The 13129-nt window shown below is 46.7% G+C and overlaps 1 protein-coding gene across 3 annotated transcripts in view; it reads right to left on the bottom strand.

Annotated features, from left to right (window-relative positions):
• Positions 1 to 13129, bottom strand: part of slc35a5 (solute carrier family 35 member A5) — a 100824-nt gene that overhangs the window by 75509 nt on the left and 12186 nt on the right. For 2 of the 3 annotated variants that reach the window (XM_072513826.1, XM_072513827.1), the window contains exon 2: positions 5360 to 5473. The exons of the other annotated variant lie outside the window; for it this stretch is intronic. The gene's annotated coding sequence lies outside the window, so the exon portion shown is untranslated. The remainder of the gene's footprint in view (positions 1 to 5359; positions 5474 to 13129) is intronic. 3 annotated transcript variants of the gene reach the window in all.

The following is a 13129-nucleotide window of genomic DNA, read 5'->3' as shown; positions in this document are numbered from 1 at the left end:
ATAGGTAGGAAAAGGGGTGTGGAGGTAATAAACAAGTTTAGGAAGTTAGGCTGGAAGTTGAAAGCCAGGACAAAGTTGTCATCTCTGGATTGTTGCCGGTGCCACGTGATAGCGAGGCTAGGAATAGGGAGAGAGTGCAGTTGAACACGTGGCTGCAGGAATGGTGTAGGAGGGAGGGCTTCAGGTATTTGGATAATTGGAGCGCATTCTGGGGAAGGTGGGACCTGTACAAGCAGGACGGGTTGCATCTGAACCAGAGGGGCACCAATATTCTGGGAGGGAGGTTTTCTAGTACTCTTCGGGAGGGTTTAAACTAATTTGGCTGGGGAATGGGAACCGGATTTGTAGTCCAGCAACTAAGGTAGCCGATATTCAGGACGCCAAAGCGTGTAATGAGGCAGTGGGGAAGGGAACACTGACAAAGGAGAGTACTTGCAGGCACGGAGAGGGGTTGAAGTGTGTATACTTCAACGCAAGAAGCATCAGGAATAAGGTGGGTGAACTTAAGGCATGGATCGGTACTTGGGACTACGATGTGGTGGCCATCACGGAAACTTGGATAGAAGAGGGGCAGAAATGGTTGTTGGAGGTCCCTGGTTATAGATGTTTCAATAAGATTAGGGAGGGTGGTAAAATAGGTGGGGGGGTGGCATTATTAATTAGAGATAGTATAACAGCTGCAGAAAGGCAGTTTGAGGAGTATCAGCCTACTGAGGTAGTATGGGTTGAAGTCAGAAATAGGAAAGGAGCAGTCACCTTGTTAGGAGTTTTCTATAGGCCCCCCAATAGTAGCAGAGATGTGGAGGAACAGATTGGGAAACAGATTTTGGAAAGGTGCAGAAGTCATAGGGTAGTAGTCATGGGCGACTTTAACTTCCCAAATATTGAGTGGAAACTCTTTAGATCAAATAGTTTGGATGGGGTGGTGTTTGTGCAGTGTGTCCAGGAAGCTTTTCTAACGCAGTATGTAGATTGTCCGACCAGAGGAGGGGCAATATTGGAATTAGTACTGGGTAATGAGCCAGGGCAAGTGATAAATTTGTTAGTGGGGGAGCATTTTGGAGATAGTGACCACAATTCTGTGACTTTCACTTTAGTAATGGAGAGGGATAGGTACGTGCAACAGGGCAAGGTTTACAATTGGGGGAAGGGTAAATACGATGTTGTCAGACAAGAATTGAAGTGCATAAGTTGGGAACATAGGCTGGCAGGGAAGGACACAAGTGAAATGTGGAACTTGTTCAAGGAACAGGTGCTACGTGTCCTTGATATGTATGTCCCTGTCAGGCAGGGAAGAGATGGTCGAGTGAGGGAACCATGGTTGACAAGAGAGGTTGAATGTCTTGTTAAGAGGAAAAAGGTGACTTATGTAAGGCTGAGGAAACAAGGTTCAGACAGGGCATTGGAGGGATACAAGATAGCCAGGAGGGAACTGAAGAAAGGGATTAGGAGAGCTAAGAGAGGGCATGAACAATCTTTGGCGGGTAGGATCAAGGAAAACCCCAAGGCCTTTTACACATATGTGAGAAATATGAGAATGACTAGAGCGAGGGTAGGTCCGATCAAGGACAGTAGCGGGAGATTGTGTATTGAGTCTGAAGAGATAGGAGAGGTCTTGAACGAGTACTTTTCTTCTGTATTTACAAATGAGAGGGGCGATATTGTTGGAGAGGACAGTGTGAAACAGATTGGTAAGCTCGAGGAAATACTTGTTAGGAAGGAAGATGTGTTGGGCATTTTGAAAAACTTGAGGATAGACAAGTCCCCCGGGCCTGACGGGATATATCCAAGGATTCTATGGGAAGCAAGAGATGAAATTGCAGAGCCGTTGGCAATGATCTTTTCGTCCTCACTGTCAACAGGGGTGGTACCAGGGGATTGGAGAGTGGCGAATGTCGTGCCCCTGTTCAAAAAAGGGACTAGGGATAACCCTGGGAATTACAGGCCAGTTAGTCTTACTTCGGTGGTAGGCAAAGTAATGGAAAGGGTACTGAAGGATAGGATTTCCGAGCATCTGGAAAGACACTGCTTGATTAGGGATAGTCAGCACGGATTTGTGAGGGGTAGGTCTTGCCTTACAAATCTTATTGAATTCTTTGAGGAGGTGACCAAGCATGTGGATGAAGGTAAAGCAGTGGATGTAGTGTACATGGATTTTAGTAAGGCATTTGATAAAGTTCCCCATGGTAGGCTTATGCAGAAAGTAAGGAGGCATGGGATAGTGGGAAATTTGGCCAGTTGGATAACGAACTGGCTAACCGATAGAAGTCAGAGAGTGGTGGTGGATGGCAAATATTCAGCCTGGATCCCAGTTACCAGTGGCGTACCGCAGGGATCAGTTCTGGGTCCTCTGCTGTTTGTGATTTTCATTAATGACTTGGATGAGGGAGTTGAAGGGTGGGTCAGTAAATTTGCAGACGATACGAAGATTGGTGGAGTTGTGGATAGTAAGGAGGGCTGTTGTCGGCTGCAAAGAGACATAGATAGGATGCAGAGCTGGGCTGAGAAGTGGCAGATGGAGTTTAACCCTGAAAAGTGTGAGGTTGTCCATTTTGGAAGGACAAATATGAATGCGGAATACAGGGTTAACGGTAGAGTTCTTGGCAATGTGGAGGAGCAGAGAGATCTTCGGGTCTATGTTCATACATCTTTGAAAGTTGCCACTCAAGTGGATAGGGCTGTGAAGAAGGCCTATGGTGTGCTCGCGTTCATTAACAGAGGGATTGAATTTAAGAGCCGTGAGGTGATGATGCAGCTGTACAAAACTTTGGTACGGCCACATTTGGAGTACTGTGTACAGTTCTGGTCGCCTCATTTTAGGAAGGATGTGGAAGCTTTGGAAAAGGTGCAAAGAAGATTTACCAGGATGTTGCCTGGAATGGAGAGTAGGTCTTACGAGGAAAGGTTGAGGGTGCTAGGCCTTTTCTCATTAGAACGGAGAAGGATGAGAGGCGACTTGATAGAGGTTTATAAGATGATCAGGGGAATAGATAAGAGTAGACAGTCAGAGACTTTTTCCCCGGATGGAACAAACCATTACAAGGGGACATAAATTTAAGGTGAAAGGTGGAAGATATAGGAGGGATATCAGAGGTAGGTTCTTTACCCAGAGAGTAGTGGGGGCATGGAATGCACTGCCTGTGGAAGTAGTTGAGTCGGAAACATTAGGGACCTTCAAGCAGCTATTGGATAGGTACATGGATTACGGGAAAATGATATAGTGTAGATTTATTTGTTCTCAAGGGCAGCACGGTAGCATTGTGGATAGCACAATTGCTTCACAGCTCCAGGGTCCCAGGTTCGATTCCGGCTTGGGTCACTGACTGTGCGGAGTCTGCACGTCCTCCCCGTGTCTGCGTGGGTTTCCTCCGGGTGCTCCGGTTTCCTCCCACAATCCAAAGATGTGCGGGTTAGGTGAATTGGCCAATGATAAATTGCCCTTAATGTCCAAATTGCCCTTGGTGTTGGGTGAAGATGTTGAGTTTGGGTACGGTGCTCTTTCCAAGAGCCGGTGCAGACTCAAAGGGCCGAATGGCCTCCTTCTGCACTGTAAATTCAATGATAATCTGTGATTAATCTAGGACAAAGGTTCGGCACAACATCGTGGGCCGAAGGGCCTGTTCTGTGCTGTATTTTCGATGTTCTATGTTCTATCCTGCACATCTTTGGATTGTGGGGATGAGGCCCATGCAGACACGGAGAGAATGTGCAAACTCCACTCGGCTAGTGACCCAGGGCCGGGATCGAACCCAGGTCCTTGGTGCCGTGAGGCAGCAGTGCTAACCACTGCGCCACCGTGCTGCCCTTTCTTAATTACTTGTTGTATCGCATACTAACCTTTTGCGATTCGTAAAGTAGGACACTCAGATCACAGGGCTCTGCAATCTCTCACCATTTAGATAATATATTTTGTTTTATATTTTTACTGCCAAAATGGACAAGTTCACAATTTCCCACATTATACTCCATTTTCCAGGTCTTTTCCCATTCACTTAACCCATCTATATCCCGTTGTAGCCTCCTCGAGTCATCTTCACATCTTACTATCCAACCTATTTTTGCGTCATCAGCAAATTTAGTTGTCATACCTTTGGTCCCTTCACTCAAATAATTTATATAAATTGTAAAAAGTGAAGGCCACAGCACTGTGGCACACCACTCACGACATTTTAACAACCAGAAAAAGACCCATTTTAGCCTGCACTCGGTTTCCTGTTAGCTCGCAAATCTTCTATCGATGCCATTATGTTACCCCCTACACCATGAGCTTTTATTTTTCATAATAACTTTTAATTATGGCACCTTATCAAATGTCCTGTGGAAATCTAAATAACAGTACATCCACCAGTTCCCCTTTATCCACAGCATATGTTACTTCTTCAAAGTCCAAAAAAATTGGTTAAACAGGTGTTCACCTTTCTCAAAACCATGTTGATTACCGTGAATTTTTCCAAGTGCCCTGCTATAATGTCTTTAATAATTTTCCCTATGCTTCAGATGTGAAGCTAACTGGCCTGCAATTTCCAGCTTTCTGTCTCCCTCCCTTTTTGAATAAAGGAGTTATGTTCACTCTTTTCCAATCTTCCCCGATTAAAATCTTCCCCGAATCTAGGGAGTTTTGGAAAATTAAAACTAATGCATTAATTAACTTGTTGCCATTTTTTCAAAAACCCTATGATGAATCCCATCAAGACTTTGGGGCCTGTCAGCCTGCAGTTCCAACAATTTTCTCAGTACTAGTTCCCTGGTGATTGTAATTTTCCAGAGTTCTTCCCATCCTTCCAATTCCTGATTTACAACTATTTCAGGGATATTACTTGTGCTGGTCATGCCTCACCAACACCATGGACCTATTATGATTTGGATCAATACTTTCAGTAGCATGTATCATTAAGACAATTCTATTGTTCTAGTTTATTTTACATTTTAAGTAATTATCACATCTTCCATAAGAATGATGATAAATTGGCTAATGTGCTGTTTATCAGGGCAGAAGTATTACTATTCTGCTGGCATAGTGAAGTTTTGCCTTTTTAAGACTTTTTAAGTCTACTTTATAATGTTTTTTTGACCTGGGAACTTGCAAATTGGAATATCCTTGTTGATTTCTAGCTTCAAAAAAGAAACACAAAGTTAAAATTGACCTTCAGCGAAAGCATGGAAAAGGCAATACTGAATTTGCACACTGTTTTACATCATGTCCATTTTTTCTCCATTGAAGTCACACTTGTGTACGTTGTAGTTTAATACAGGTCAAAAATATTCAGCATATTTGCCAGATTAAACTTTGCATTTTTGCAGGCAAATTAAATGTTCCAACAAAATTAATAAAACATTTAAATATTCATGCAGCACTTACTATACAAATTGATGGTGTTTTGTGAAAGCTTAATGGATGTCTGTGGTTGGCACACTTCAGTCATGTCAGACTTCATCACTGTCTTAATCTTCTTGCTCAAAGGACTTAAGTTACCTATGTAATAGAATTAAAAGTCATATTGAGCATGTTGTACAGGCCAATGTTATTAAGAGCCGCTCTCAGCAACCCCCGTAACAGTTGGACAAGGCGTTGCTTGCGGAGAAGGGATTTTGGGAGTTGATATCCTCTGCCATTAGGGAGTATGTGGAGTTGAATAACTCGTCCTCCAGGCTCTGGAAAACATTGAAGGCAGTTATTTGGTGGGGGGGTTAATTTCATGTAAGTCATATAGTGATGGAATGATGGGGAGACAGATTGATGGACTCTACTTTGGAGGTTGGCCACCAATATTCAAGTACCCCCAACTCTGGAGTTTTTGGCAGAGAAAAATAAGTTACAGATGGACTTTGAGTTATTGTTAAAGGAGAAGGCAGTGAGCCAGCTTTGTTGCACCAGGGGGACATTTTATGAGTATGGGGAGAAGTCAAGCCACTTGTTAGCTCACCAGCTGAGGTGGCAGGCTGCCTCCTGGGAAATAGTTCACATCAGGGACTCGGAAGGGGGCATGGTTTCTGACCCAGAGAAGGTAAATGAGGTGTTTGAGACCTTTTACTGTGGGCTATATCAGTCTGAACCTCCGGAGGAGCAATCAACAATGGTACAATTTTTAGATGAGTTGACCTGTCAGGAGGTGGAATGGGATAGGAAGCAGGAGTTGGAGGCACTGATTGGGTAGGAGGAGTTGGAGGCACTGATTGGGCAGGAGGAGATTTTGAGATGTATTAGTCTAACTCAGACGGGCAAGGCACCCGGTCTGGATGGATTCCCGGTCGCGTTTTAGAAGTAGTTTGCTGGGCTGCTGGCTGCACCTGTGTTGGAGATGTTCAACAACTCATTGTCTCAGAGGGCGCTATCGGTCAAGCTGGCACAGGCATCTCCCTACTTGATCTTGATAAAGGAATGGCCATACTGACCTATTTCTCTGTTAAATGTAGATGCGAAACCGTTGGCTAAGGCACTGGCAACTCGTTTGAGGTTTGTTTGGCAGGGGTGGTTTCAGAGCAACAGACAGGGTTTGGCAAAGGTCAGCAACTGTCAGACAACATTAGGAGACTCTTGAACGTGGCGCTGTCGCCCTCCTCAGGGGCTGAGATAGAGGTGATTATCTCGATGGACGCGGAGAAAGCGTAGATCGGGTTGAGTGGAGGTACCTTTCTGAGGTTATGGAGCAATTTGATTTTGGGTCGCAATTTATATCCTGGGTTAGTCTTTTGTATCGGGCTCCAACTGCGAGTATTCACATCAATGCCCTGAGCTCCTGATTGAACAGGCGTACGAGGCAGGGGTATCCATTATGCCCACTGCTGATTGCTTTAGCAATCGAGCCACTGGCCATTGTGCTGAGATCATCTTCTAGGTGGAGGGGGTTAGAGCAGGGAGGGAGAAAGCATAGGGTGTCCCTGTGTGCGGAAGATTTGTTGTTGTACATTACGGATCCTCTCTACAATGTGGTGGAGATAATGGTGATGCTCAAAAAGTTTGGTTCCTTCTCTGGGTATAAGTTAAACCTTGACTAAAATTATTTTTTTTCCTGTGAACCCCTCCCTGGGGAGGGGAGCTGATTGGGGGAGGCTACCGTTTTGTCAAGCCAGGATGGTTTCCGGTATCTGGGAATTCGGGTGGCTCACGATTGGGCCTCTCTCCATAAACTTAACTTTGGCAGTCTGGTAGAGGAGGTGAAGGCGGATTTGAACAGGTGGACTGTCCTTCCTTTGACAGAAGAGTCCAGATTGTAAAAATGAATATTCTTCCAAGGTTTTTGTTTCAGTGCCTCCCAGTCTTTTTTTCTAAAGCTTTCTAAGGTAGGGTAAATAAGTTAATAACTACTTTTATTTGGGCAGGCACGATCCCCCAGGTGAATAGGGCTTTTTTTGCAGTTGAATAGGCAGTTGGGGTGATTGGTACTACCTGCTGTGTTATTACTGGGCAGCAAACATTGATAAGATACGGGGGTGGTTTAAGGAGCTGGACTCTATATGAGGGCAGAGGGAGGAGGCCTGTTGTACAGGAATGAGCTTGAGGGCTCTTGTTGCCGCCACTCTCCTGTTCTTTCCAGTGAGATGGTCGTTGAGCCCAGTGGTAATAGCCTCCTGGAATTTGGAACCAATTTAGACAGCATTTTAAGTTAGGCACTATGTCGATGTTGCCGCAGATCTGTAGGAATCATAGGTTTGTGCCGTTTCTCAATCTCCAGGGCATGGGAGACGAAGGGGCTAGAGAGTTTGAGACCTGGGGCGCGATTCTCCGACCCCCCACCGGGTCGGAGAATCGCCGGGGGCCGGCATGAATCCCGCCCCCACAGTGTCCCGAATTCGCCGCCACCGGAGATTCGGCAGGGGCGGGGCGGGAATCGCGTGGCGCCGGTGGCGGAAATCGCTCCAGTCGGCGGGCCCACCCCCAGCGATTCTCCGGTCCGCGATGGGCCGAAGTCCCGCCGCTGTCAACCCACGCCAGCTGGCGTGGATTGAACCACCTTTCGAACGGCGGGACAAGGTGGCGCAGGCGGGCTCCGGGGTCCTGGGGGGGGGGGGGGCGCGGGGCGATCTGGCCCCGGGGGTGCCCCCACGGTGGCCTGGCCCGCGATCGGGGCCCACCAATCCGCGGGCGGGCCTGTGCCGTGGGGGCACTCTTTTTCTTCCGCCTTCGCCATGGTCTTCACTATGGCGGAGGCGGAAGAGACCCCCTCCACTGCGCATGCGTGGGGATGCCGTGAGCGGCCGCTGACGCTCCCGCGCATGCGTCGCACGGCAAAGTCATTTCCGCGCCAGCTGGCGGGGCGCCAAAGGCCTTTCCCGCCAGCCGGCGGGGCGGAAATCACTCCGGCGCGGGCCTCGCCCCTCAAGGTGAGGGCTCGGCCCCTCACGATGCGGAGAATTCCGCACCTTTGGGGCAGCGCGATGCCGGACTGATTCGCGCCGTTTTTGGCGCCGGTTGGCGGACATCGCGCCGATTACGGAGAATCCCACCCCTGATTTTGGAGGTAGGTTTGCAGGGTTAGAAGAGATTTCAGAGCAGTTCCAGCTTCCAAGAGGGAATGTATTTAGATAACGGCAGGTCCGTGACTTTGTGCCTAAGGAGCTTCCTTCATTTCCCCAGGTGCCAGTGCTTTCGCTTTTGGATAGGGTTCTGTCTTTGGATGTGCTAGGGGAGGGAAGGACATAATTCCAAACAATTTTGTTTCTGTAATAATGAAAAATTTGCTGGAATGGTTTGAATATTTTATATTTTATTTTAAAGAATCATTGCTCTGCTCCACCATCCTTTAACTCTTCACTCAATCATAATTTATTTATTTAATTTTTTTTCCAATTGACTGGCAATTTAGTGTGGCCAATCCACCTGCCTGCACATCTTTGGGTTTTGGGGGTGAGACTCATGCAGACACGAGGAGAATGTGCAAACTCCACACGGATAGTGACCCGGGGTCGGGATCAAATCCGAGTTCTCGGCAACGTGAGGCAGCTAATCACTGCGCCACCATGCCGTCCAGTCAATCGTAATTTTAAATCACCAACACAGAATTAGAATATGAGAGAGTATGAGTTAGTTAGGATTAAGCTGTTGGGGAATTTCTCCCTCTTTCTCAGCATTCATGCCCCACTGGGCAGCACTGAGGTCCCATTAATTTAAGAATTAACTCTAAAATTGAAAGGTTAAAAAAATTTAGGCTAGTTAGAACTCAGTTTTGCAGCTAAAATAACAAATGCTGGAATTTATGCAGTGGCTCAGTCAGGATTTGAAGAGGCAGCTTAACTTTTGGGTGAAGATCATTCTAGAGAATCCTTTGCTCTTCTTGGTTAACATCTACCTGCAAGTTCAAATTATGGGAATTAGCAATTAGAACTAAATTGTGTTATCTCCAGCCTTTCAAACTGGTGTGTTAGTCCTCCAGCCTTTCAAACTGCTGTGTTAGCAGACAACTGCACAGGACTCTGAGAAGAGCCATGGCTTTTAAAGTAGGCCTCTGCAAGGCAAACACTGCCCATGACTGGGATATTCAAATTCCCACACTTCTAGTCCAAGTACGATTAATCTGTCCAAATAGGAAACACATTTGTTGTGTGCATATTGGGAACTGGATTGATACTGCCCAGATTGCATTTGATTCTTATAGTGAGCAAATCAACTTTTATTCTCAGGCAGATTGCAATGGGTTCCAGATGCGAGAGGATATGATCCCACCATACAACTGCCTCAATCTTTCCTTTCAATTTGACAGACAACTCCCTCTACTTTCATCCACAGGTGACACACCAATCACAGCCCTGCTCCAAAAAATGCGAAAGACTAGAATGTTTAGTGCAAAACAAATGATGGGTTTTCCTCCTTTCCCACGGGGACTACTTTATCTCAGCTCAGCACCTTCCATTGTTGTGATCACCAAGCAGATTTTGATTTCTATACACTGAGAACACATTTATATAGTGCACACAGTGTCAAAGCATCTCAACACACTTTACGCAATTATTTTGTTGTTGTTTAGGCAAACGCAAGTAACTCACATACAACAACAATAATAATAATCTTTATGGTCACAAGTACGCTTACATTAACAGTGCAAAGACGTTACTGTGAAAAGCCCCTAGTCGCCACATTCCGGCGCCTGTTCAGGTACACAGCGGGAGAATCTAGAATATCCAATTACCCAACAGCAAGTCTTTCTGGACTTGTGGGAAGAAACTGGAGCACCTGGAGGAAACCCACGCAGACACGGGGAGAACGTGCAGACTCCACAGTGACCCAAGCCGGGAATCGCACCTGGGACCCTGGAGCTTTGAAGCAACAGTGCGACCCACTGTGCTACCGTGCCGCTCATAGACTGCAAAGATAAATGTTCAGCTGTTGAGAAAGATATGCTGGGTATGATTTGTGTTCTTTAAAACAAATGTAATGGAAAATGTTAGTATCACACTTCAGTATCATAGGCTAGGTGCCTATGTGAGTCAGAATCATCTGAATAATCAATGGACTGGTCAGGTGGGCAGAAAAGTGGCAAACAGAATTCAATCCAGAGACATGTGAAGTAATGTATTTGGGGAAGACAAACAAGGAACGGGCATAACAATAAATGGTAGGATTCTGAAAAGTATAGAGGAAGAGAGCAATCTGGGTACATAAATCCCCGAAGATGGACAGACAAGTAGAAAAGGTGGTTTAGACAGGTGTTTATGGGAAACTTTCTTTTATTAACCAAGGCATTGAATGTACATGCAGGGAGGTTATGCTCAAACTGTATAAAGCATTAGTTGGACTGCAGCAACAGTACTGGGTACAGTTCTAGTCCCCGGTTACAGAAAGGATGTGATCACACTAGTGCAGGTACAGAAGAGATTTATGAGAATGTTTCCAGGAATAGAGGATTTTAGATATGAAGAAAGATTTGAAAGGCTGGGATTTTTTCTTTGGGCTGGAGGAAGCTAACAGGAGATTTAATTAAGGTGTATAAAATTGAGGGGCCTGCTGTGGACAGGCACGGCATATTTCCATTGCAGAGAGTCAATAATCAGGAGGTTTACATTTAAAGTAAATCATAGAAATATTAAGAGAGTCACATATTCATACCATTACTAAGATTGCCTATTTCCACTTTCGTAACATTACCCTACTCATTGTGCCTGTGATCCCGAGACTTGACTATTCCAATATACTTCTAGCTGGTCTCCCACATTCTTTTTTAAAAACTGTTTTTATTAAGGCAATATATATAAAATATACATATATACATCAAACACAACCAAAACCAAAAGAGTACAGGAAATCTCATAACAAATAAATAACCAACACGCCCGCGCCCCACCCTCCCTGCTGTGCCCCATCCACCTTGCCTCCTTTTCTAAACCCCCCGCCCCCCATTCCACCTGCTGACTTAACCATCCTGGAAGAAGTCGATAAACTGTTTCCATCTCCGGGCAAACCCCTCCACCAACCCTCTCAAGGCAAACTTTGATTTTTTTTTCCAGCCTGAGGAACTCTGCGAGGTCGATCACCCAAACCCCCGGCTTTGGCGGGTCCGAGTCCCTCCATCCCAACAGGATCCGTCTCCAGGCTACTAGAGAGGCAAAGGCCAAAACGTCGGCCTCTCTCACCCCCTGGACTCCCGGGTCTTCCAACACTCCAAACATTGCCAATTCTGGACTCTGGACCACCTTCATCCTCAGCACCTCAGACGTCACATCAGCAAACCCACACCAAAATCCCTCCAGCTTCGGACAGGCTCAAAACATGTAGATACGGTTCGCAAGCCCTCTCGCGCACCGCCCACACTTATCCTCCACCCCCTCAAAAACCCTGCTCATTCTGGCTACTGTCATATGGGCACTGTGGAATACTTTAATTTGAACGAGGCTAAGCCGAGCACATGAGGAGGATACATTCACCCTTCTCAAAGCCTCCTCCCATAGTCCAGCCTCCAGCGCCCTCCCCAGCTCTTCCTCCCACTTCAGCTTAATTTCTCCTTTCGGGGTGCCCTCCCAGTCCATTAATTCTTTGTAGATCTCAGACACCCTGTCCTCACCAACCCAGTTTTCGACAGGCCAGTAAAGGAGGCACCTGTTTCTTCACATTGTTTTGCAACTGTAAGTAGGTCTTTTCTCATTGGAGCGAAGGAGGATGAGCGGAGACTTAATAGAGGTTTTTAAGATGATGAGGGGGATAGATAGAGTGGACGTTCAGAGATTATTTCCTCGGGTGGATATAGCTGTACAAGGGGGCATAACTATAAGGTTCGGGGTGGGAGATATAGGAGGGATGTCTGAGGTAGGTTCTTCACTTAGAGAGTGGTTAGAGTGTGGAATGGACTGCCTGCTGTGATAGTCGGACACTTTAGGAACTTTCAAGCGGTTATTGGATAGGCATATGGAGTACACCAGAATGACAGGGAGTGGGACAGCTTGATTGTGGTTTCGGACAAAGCTCGGCACAACATCGAGGGCCGAAGGGCCTGTTCTGTGCTGTACTGTTCTATGTTCTACCAGTCCCTCCAAGCTCAGGAAGCTGCCCCCCCACGAATAGGTCTCCGAACCGCTCAATCCCTGCCTGCCACCGGGCCTGGTTCCCCGCGTCAGCACCCCCCCGGAGCAAACTTGTGATTCCCACAAATTGGAACCAAAACTGAGGCCCCTCCAGCCTCAGGTGCTGCTGCTATTGGCCACACACCCTCAGGGCCGCCACCACTACCAAACTCGTAGAGTGCCTGGCCAGCAAGAATGGCAGAGGCACCGTCAACAGTGCTCCCAAGCTGGTGCCCTTTTTCAAGACTGCCTCCATCTGCTCCCAAACCAACCCCTCCCCCACTACCCACTTCCGTACCACGGCTATATTTGCTGCCCAGTATTAATTCATTAAATTTGGCAAGGCCAGTCAGCCCCCCACCCCCCGCTCCAGCAGCACCTTCTTCACCCGTGGGGCTTTCCCCACTCATACAAACCCTGAGATCAATGTACTGATCTTCCTAAAGAAGGCCGTTGAAATAAAAATCGGAAGGTTCTGGAACACAAAAAGAAACCTCGGGAGTACCGTCATCTTCACGGACTGCACCTGCCCCGATTAAAACAGGAGCACTTCCCACCTCTTAAAATCCTCCTTCATTTGCTCCACCAACCAGGTCAAATTCAATTTATGTAATTGCTCCCATCCCCGCGCCACTTGGAT

The sequence above is a fragment of the Scyliorhinus torazame genome, chromosome 8, assembly GCF_047496885.1.
Source record: "Scyliorhinus torazame isolate Kashiwa2021f chromosome 8, sScyTor2.1, whole genome shotgun sequence".
NCBI lineage: Eukaryota > Metazoa > Chordata > Chondrichthyes > Carcharhiniformes > Scyliorhinidae > Scyliorhinus > Scyliorhinus torazame.
The sequence above is the reverse complement of the archived record's forward strand: the minus strand, read 5'-3'. Positions and strand labels throughout refer to the sequence as shown.